Source organism: Nothobranchius furzeri, chromosome 12 (assembly GCF_043380555.1).
Source record: "Nothobranchius furzeri strain GRZ-AD chromosome 12, NfurGRZ-RIMD1, whole genome shotgun sequence".
Taxonomy (NCBI): Eukaryota; Metazoa; Chordata; class Actinopteri; order Cyprinodontiformes; family Nothobranchiidae; genus Nothobranchius; species Nothobranchius furzeri.
In genome coordinates, this window is record NC_091752.1 from 35,938,264 (window position 1) to 35,946,875 (window position 8,612).

At 41.7% G+C, this 8,612-nt stretch overlaps 1 protein-coding gene and 1 long non-coding RNA gene across 2 annotated transcripts in view; both read right to left on the reverse strand.

Moving 5' to 3' along the window:
• Positions 1 to 5,607, reverse strand: part of LOC107372994 (zinc finger protein 665) — a 72,053-nt gene extending 66,446 nt beyond the window's left edge. Inside the window, exon 1 of the mRNA XM_070542567.1 lies at positions 5,516 to 5,607. The gene's annotated coding sequence lies outside the window, so the exon portion shown is untranslated. The remainder of the gene's footprint in view (positions 1 to 5,515) is intronic.
• A 2,045-nt stretch (positions 5,608 to 7,652) lies between these two features.
• Positions 7,653 to 8,404, reverse strand: LOC129160677 (uncharacterized). The gene is made up of 3 exons (XR_008561238.2): positions 8,317 to 8,404; positions 8,113 to 8,243; positions 7,653 to 7,897 (listed from the first exon to the last, which is right to left on the reverse strand). It is a non-coding gene; the product is annotated as an uncharacterized lncRNA (long non-coding RNA).
• Positions 8,405 to 8,612: the final 208 nt, after the last annotated feature.

Consider the following 8,612-nt stretch of genomic DNA (forward strand, 5'->3'; position numbering starts at 1 on the left):
GCATTTATAACAAATACATGCAAATTGATGTTCACTAAATGTTGCGTAGCATTTATTTAGTCATGTCAAGGTGCTGTAGGAGAGTGCACTAGCACCGTGTCCTCAGAGAGATTAGTTATTATTTATCAGCGTGAGGAACTTATTTCTACCTTATTTATAAACTATTTATTTACAAGTCCATCCGTTAATGTAATAATTGCCCCAACCACAGCTGCACCCCCACCCCCAACCCGGTCTCACAGCAATCAGGAGCAAGCTGCACGTGTTTAGCACGCCGCACGCGCACATTTAGCCGTTTTTAGCGGCTCAGGAGTCCGCAGGTGCGTTGTGTGTGTCACTCACTCTGGTTAATCCAACAGGGAGTCGGCTCCGAGAGCTGTCTTTAGCAACTGACACATCACTACATCATTCCCTTTCCTATAATGTCCTGAAGAACGGTCCGGAGTGCAGGCGGAGTGTTTAGCTAACCTGCAGGAAATGTTGACGACAGTTATCCAGAAAGAAGCTAAGGGTTACCAGAGATGTTTCTGAGGTGTTCGCCAGGTACTTTTAAGATTTAAAAAGTCAAGAAGCGGGTCTGAGAAGCTGTTAGAAATAGCGTCAAAGTAGCTACGTTAACTTGGCAACACTGGGAGGAGCGCTTCATTTGCAACTCAAGGCAGCGCAAGTGGGAGGAGCAAATAATCGGCTTGTTTTGTTTTTATAATCGTTCAAAACATTTCATTCGGAATATATTTCTATGTCGATGTTCAGAATACGACATCTGATAGTCTGAAAAAAATAATACCTAATTTGGAAAAAATAATACCTCTGAGACCAAATTTAACACTTTTAATGGCCTTAAATTTGACTATTTTTATTTATCACTTTTTAATACTTTTTAAAACCCCGCGGACACCCTGTAGAATTTCCGAGGAGAAAGCGAACGCACCATTAGCTGATAACAACGGTGGCAATGGAAGCTAACATATCAAGCTAACGTTATCTTAGTTTATTTAGCTGCTGGAGCAGATTAAAACGATGATGCCTCAAACTTAGATCGTTGTCACTGGTTTTACCTTCACCCAATCACCCGTCGCATTTAGTAAAGTAAAGCCAAACTTTAGAGCGCGTTCATGTTCTTCTAGTCGGAAATTCGGAGTTCCGAGGAGGAAGCGAACGCACCATTAGCGAAACGGAAGCTAACAAATCAAGGTAACGTTATCTTAAACATTTTATTTACCTACTGGAGCAGATTAAGATGAGGATGTCTCACTTAGATCGTTGTCTGTCGCTAGTTTCATCACCCATTTACCCATCACATTTAGTGAAGTGGACCCAAGCTTTAGCGTGCGTTCTTTCTACCATGCTTGCTCTGTTTACAACGGGCTCGCAGGGACCGGCGACATAACGCTCTTGCGCATGCGCAACTGTCTTGGCAGTACCGAAACGAGGCACCGTTTGAAATGACGTGAATCGGTGTTCGGTCGGTACTATGGAATTCGGTCGGTACCTTAAAAAGTACCGAATTCGGTACTCATCCCTAATTTGAATTGCTTTTATTTTCAATTTATTCATCATGTTTCACATTTCTCATGTACCATGTTCAGCGCCTTGTCCTTCCCGACAGGCGCTTTATAAATAAAGCTTTGATTGATTGATTGATGTGGCATTTCAAAATAAATTGCAATCAAAAGTAGGGCTGCAACAACGAATCGATAAATTCGATGAAAATCGATTACTAAAAGCGTTGGCAACGAATTGGGTCATCGATTCGTTGTGTTGCGCAACTCTTCCAAAAGCCCCCTCCCCTCCCGCCCGCCGTTGCGCGCAGACCGGTGGAGAGCAGGCAGGTGTTTGTAAGAGGAACATGGCAGAAGCAGCGAGACCCCAAAAAAGTAAAAACTTCTAAAGTTTGGGAGCATTTTCAGTTAAATCAGGCGAAGACATGCAACGTTTGTAGGTCAGACTTAGCATGGCACGGGGATACTACGGTGATGATGCAGCGTCTTAAACGCAAGCATGTCAGAATCATCAGCGAGGAAGGAGAGAGCTCGGTGTCCGGGTAAGTTAAAAACTTTTCAAAAGTGATTCACCCAAGCCCCAGATTATCACACAGGCTAGACATGCCCTAAGCTCGTTAAAAAAAGTCTATAAAATTGTAAGCGCGACGCTATTAGATAGGCGGGGGGGGGGGACTCGCGCCGCTGCGAAACGGTTCCACCGTAACATTCCCGCAGAAACTGGTTGATCACACCAGGACCAGACTACTAACATGTGGCTTTACAACCACAATGTCCTCAGAAGCGAAAACGCTTTTAAAAGGGAGGGAGGAGTCCTAACTGTTGCTGCAGGCGTGTTGTGTGTGTGCAGTTATATACTGGTTAATATATTTTTGGGTTCAGTTGCTTTCATGTGGCCTAATGTGAGTCTATTTGGGATCATTGGAATGATCAGCAGCATTTCTTGATGTGACTTTATGGCAGTTGCCCAGGGCATCATCGCAAGGAGGATGGCATTCATTTACTTTTGTTTTATTTGGTATTTTTCAGTTATTTTTGGAAATAGTGATTAATTTTGATTAATTCACAGCCTATGTTTGATTACATTTAAAAATTAGTTGTTTGACATCCCCAATTATAATAAATGTCTACAGATGAGATCAAACAAAACAGATGAGAATTGCCCTTAAGCTGTTTAACTTGGACCAAGCATTTTAGGTCACAGATAGGTGTAGCTTAGGGTCTCTGTCTATACACCTTATAAGACAATTTAGGTGATGGCATGTTGTTTTTCTGCTATTGAACTGTTTTCTAATAATGTGTTTAATAAAGTGAAGGAAGGAGAAAAATAACGTTTCCCTAGCAGTTTTTAAAAATGTCCCTATGTAATCCGATTAATCGATTAATCGTGTCGAGATCCCATCCGATTCATCGATTATCCAAATAATCGTTTGTTGCAGCCCTAATCAAAAGTCATTAATGACTATTTTTTAGGGCTGCACAATATACCAAAAAATTATCGTCATCGCGATAACAGGACGTGCGATAGGCCCATCGCAAAACACGGCAAAAAAAGCGATAAATGTTTGGTTCAAACATTTCCATCCACGTCATACATCAGTTTTTTGTAAACCAGCTCTGTTTTTTACGCGGAAGTATTATTTGACCAATCAAATGTAGTCCTTCTGATATGCGGCAAATCAGATGGTTCCGTTCACGTAATACGCCCGCCCCCTACGTAGACCCTTTTGGAAAGCATCACCCGAACAGAGTTTGCGGCGCTGTTCCGTTGTCTGTCATGCTGGCTCAGAGCAACGAACACACTTTGTGCTGATGTTTTTGGATTCAGTGCTGCTTTCAAACGTGAACGTGACTCTGCTCGGTGTCGTTAATCATTTTTACCAGGCTGACTCCGACATGTGCCGGTGAACCAACCCACCTTCATGTCGCTAGTGTTCCACCGGGTGGTGGCTCCGGTTAGCTTCCAGCTAAAAGGCTACAGCTCTCTCTTCCCAGTCCCACCCTGCTAAAGAAGGCCTGGAAAAGTTCCCCCCACACATCAAAGTGATTTTTCATTTATGAGCTTTTATAACCTTGTAAATCAGGATAGTTGATTTGCTGCTGCACATAAACTGTCAGTCAGAAGCTCTGCTAGCCAGTTAGCTTAAGAGGAGCTAGTTCAGTTTGTTAGCTTGTTATCAGGATCATAGTTGCAGTTTCATCATCTGAGCTGCTTTTTAAGATCCAGGTAAACTTGTTCAGTTTGGGGTTAAAACCAAACATTTTCACATATTTTCCATGTAGTTTTTTGCCAGTTCCTCTTCTAAAAGGTAGACAATTGTTTTTCTTTCCCTCAGAAAATCTTAATGTTCTCCTAGTTTAGGCCAGCACAGATCACTTCCCAATTGCAGCAACAGCCTTATATCATAACCACATAAGTGGAGAAAATGTTCGGTAGCAATGAGAGAATTTGCTGTTGTATTTAAGTGATGTTAACTATTATTTAACATTTAAACTTATTTTCAGATATTTTTATTTATTCAAAAACCCTGGTAAGGGATGTTTTTCTGTATATGGAGCATCAGAAAAAGTTTTATGGTGGAGGTGATGTTTTAAAGTCACTGAGAAACTGCATGCATGCAGTTTGTTGTTTTGCTGCTAATACAGTAGCAGGTGCAGCTGCATATTTTTGCAATAAAAATGTTATGTTGTAATGGAATTCATGCATTAGTTTTTGTTTGCTTTGAACCCAGAGCAGACGTCACACGCCAGACGACATCAACACTGCATACTTTGGTATTTGTTCATTTATCGTGAGTAATATCGATATTGCAATATTAAGCACTGTTATCGAATATCGCAGGTTTTCCTAATATCGTGCAGCCCTACTATTTTTACTAATTCCATGGTAATTTCTCAAAAACTGTTTCATTCCGCAACATCATTCCACTTCAATCTTAGAGTACACATCGAGCACTACATCCTCCCCAAATTTCATAAAGATCTGATGTGGCATTTCAAAATAAAGTGCAATGAAACTAGTCAGTAATGACAATTTTCACTATATTCCACGGCTGATTTCTCAAAAACTGTTTGATTCTGCAACATCATTCCACATCTGCCTTAAAGTACACATAAACGACTACATCATCACAAAATTTCTGATGTATCATCAGGTCTTAATAAAATTTGCAGAGGATGGAGTCCTCGATGTGTACTCTAAGACTGAGGTGGAATGATGTTGTGGAATCAGACAGTTTTTGAGAAATTAACCATTGAATATAGTGAATATTGTCTCTAAAGTCATTTTTGATTGCACTTTATTTTGAAATGCCACATCAGATCCTTATGAAAGTCGGGGAGGTTTTAGCAGTCGGTGTGTACTTTAAGACTGTCGTGGAATCAGTTTTTGAGAAAGAAACCATTGAATATGGTGAAAATTGTCTTTATAGTTAAATTTGCACTTCATTTAGACCGTTTTTGAGAATGAAACCATTGAATTTAGTGATAATTGTCAATAATATTCACTTTCTTTTGAAATGCCACATCAGATCAGGATGAAAGGGAGGGGAGGGATAAGAATTGCAAAGTAGACAAATGTGTTTATTCTTTTAATTTAAAGTATTTTTAATAGATAAAATCATAAAAACACAGTTTTATCTTGCACACAATTTTACACACACGTTTATATCGTGTTCATTATTTTAATTAAAAGTATTTTTAAATAGATAAAATCATAAAATCGCAGTTTTATCGTAGACACAATTTTACACAAATTTTGAAATGTGTTTTGAGCGCTTTTATTTTGAAAGGCACTCTATATAACGAGGACACCGTAATTTCTCTTGTAGTTGCGCCTGTAAAAATCGAAAGACGGCTGGCTAGAAGGCAGTCAGATAACTGAGGTCCGCTTGCTGGAGATGATCTACACAAGAAAGCAGCTTTCTACACACTTTAAATAATACCAGGACAGGGCCCCGGGCAAAATTATTGTCCCAGTCCGTCTCTGCACGAGTCCTGCTGGTGTTTCTTACCTGCTTCGTGTGAGCTGCTCTGTGGTTCCCAGCTCATATCCGATAGTCTGCGCTGACCACCGAGCCCATCCTCGAACTGGGCCAAGGCTTCTTCAACCTTCGTGATGAGTTTTCTAGCAGTAGCTACTTGCTTGTTGACAAAGTCCATCAGAGACTCTCCTGAATACATGTTTAACCCAGAGACTCGATATTCACCTCTTACAACAACAAGCTAATTTTGCCAACAGTCCTTTACTTCTTCTTCGTCTTGGTTTTGGTTGGTGCTCGGAGAACAATGAACGTGTTACCGCCACCTGCTGGTCAGGACAAGAACGACACCAAGTGAGAGCTTGAAGTACAAATCCAAAATATAAACTTTCTTTCATTGTAAAATACCAGGGTTCAAAATTAACCTTTATGATCATCACCTTGGATTTCCACTAGCCATTTTTTCTGCAGTCAAAAAAGAGATTAAGAATGCCACTGAATGAAGATTTTGTCATTTTATTAACACTGCTGTGAAAAACGCACACATACTGCAATACACACAAGAACATATAGAAAGTGCAACATTGATTTATTTTTTTTCCACTGTATCTCCTCCCTCTGAATCAATCATCCTCAGAGCTCTCTGAACTTGTTTCTTTTTCTGAATCTGAGTAAGCATCACTTTCTTTTGTTGCATTTTTGCGCACAAATTCAGGCCTGCGTCTGCGCAAACTGTCAGCATGCCAGATGTCAATGGCTTTGGTTGGATCAAAGTCTTTAATGTCAGGTGAGAACAACTGGGTTTTCAGGAGGTCAGAGAGGGTCTCACCTTTCAGAATCAGAAAAACTTTATTTATCCCCGAGGGGCAATTAAAAAAATAACAGCAGAGCAACACGATGTTGGACATACGAACATTGAATAAATAGGCAATAAGGAAGTAATAAAGAAGATGGATAAAACAGTAAAATATGCAAAAATCGCTGAGTAAGTGAATAAAGTGACTAAAGTGTCATCTGTATAAAAGTTAAATATATGGAGGGCCAAGGAGAGGGTTTATCAGGGGATGGTCTTATCTGCTGGAGTTAAAGAGCAGAATGGCTTTGGGGACAAAGGTGGCTCCTCCTCTCAGTCTTACAGGAAATGCAGCGTAGGCGTCGCCCAGAGGGGAGCCATTGAAATGCGGAGTGAAGAATGTGAGAGGGGTTGTGGAGGATTTTGGCTGCCTGTCTCAGGGCTTGTTGATAGAAAACCTGAGCAAGAGTTCTGACAGGCAGGCCAACGATTTTGGAACACACTGATGTAGTGTGCTGCAGTCTGTTCCTGTTCTGGAGGCTGGAGTAGAACCAGCAAGTGATGGAGAAGGTCATGATGCTTTCCAGGAAGGCACAGTAAAAAGTCATCATGACTGAGGAGCTGACTCCAAACGAGTTGAGCTTCCTAAGGAGATATAACCGTTGGTGGCACTTCCTGAGAATCTCCTCTGTGTTAGCAGAGAATTTCAGGATGTTGTCAAAGGTGGTTCCCAGATACTTGTACTCCTCCACTACCTCCTCTGGGTTCCCATGGATAATGGTGGTGACTGAAGCAGCCGGATCCCTCGGCCTCCTGGAGAAGGCCACCACCATGTCTTTGGTTTTGCTCACATTCAGTTCAAGTTTGGAGCTGTCACACCATTCTACAAACTCCTGAAGAGCAGGTCTGTGGTGTTGTGAGGAGCGGAGCCTGACAGCAGTGACAGGAGGACTGTATCATCAGCGTATTTCACCAGGTGACAATTGGGATGTGTGGCTCTGCAGTCGTCGGTGTAGAGGATGTAGAGCAGGGGGAGAGCACACAGCCCTGGGGGGAGCCGGTGGAGGTGGAACGGAGACCGGAGAGACAGTTGTTGACCCGAACTTTCTGAGTCCTGTTGGTTAAAAAGTCCAGTATCCACAGGGTTAACTGGTCATCTAAATGAAATTGGGAGGAAAGTTTAGTAGCCAGGATGTGAGGCTGCAGAGTGTTGAATGCTGATGAAAAGTCAACAAACAGAAGCCTGGCGGAGGAGTCAGGGAGCTCCAGATGTTTGTGGATGGAGCCCAGGATGAAGATTTTTGCATCATCTGCGCCTCTGCGTGCACGATAAGCAAACTGGAGTGGATCCATCAGGGGCTCAGTTGATCTTACTATGTGCTCTTTTATGATCTTCTCCATGGCCTTCATCACCAAGGAGGTTAGAGCTACAGGACGAAGATCGTTAGGAGACTTTGGGCGTGAACGCCAGTCACTCTTTACCTGCTTCATGACACTGAACCCTCTTTCACAGTCAGCTGTACTTGCAGGGATGGTGAGGAGAGCATCAAAGAGGTAAAGGACGTCAGGACACCGATGGCGCAGCATTCTGTTCACAGTAGGCCAGGTTTTCTCAAAAGTTCCTGCAGAAGGGTCAGACAAAATTACAGTCTAGCAAGCAATAGTTTAAAATGCTACTTTATATATTATTTTAAAGAAATAATTACATTTGTAATGCGCTTTTAACAAATTAAAATCTTACACTATTAGACATTTGGCTTTTCAAGGACTTGTTAAAAACTTTGCCATTTAGGAACATCAATGTTAATTTTTTCCTCTAACATAATTCTCTAAATACCTTGGCTAAATCCTGCTGTGTACAGTTCAGCCTTAAGAATTGTCCATTGATCAGGGATCAAGTCCACATCCACTCCAGCAGAAGAGGTCGGAAGTGACTTGTGAGCTTGTTTATCTCCTCATCACCAAAATCTGAGAACAAGGGAAAACATTACTACAAAGTTCAGAATTTGTCGTAAATCATAAAGATGTGTCCATCACTAACCGAAACTCGTGTCTGCCTCTGGCCAGCACTGGAAACTGGTCAGTCGCATAGCATGCAGGACACCACTGTTCACATCACTAAATCTCGCAGTGATGCATTGTCACAGAGAATCGATCAACTCGTTCTTTGCCTTGTTGTGCTGGCCAGCATCAGAAGGCTTCAGAAGGACTCCCTCACATGTGTCTGTGTCCAGCACTGATCTCAGCTTAGGCCCAGATGGCATGTTGTTTTTCTGCTATTGAACTGTTTTCTAATAATGTTGTGTTTAATAAAGTGAAGGAAGGAGAGAAATAACG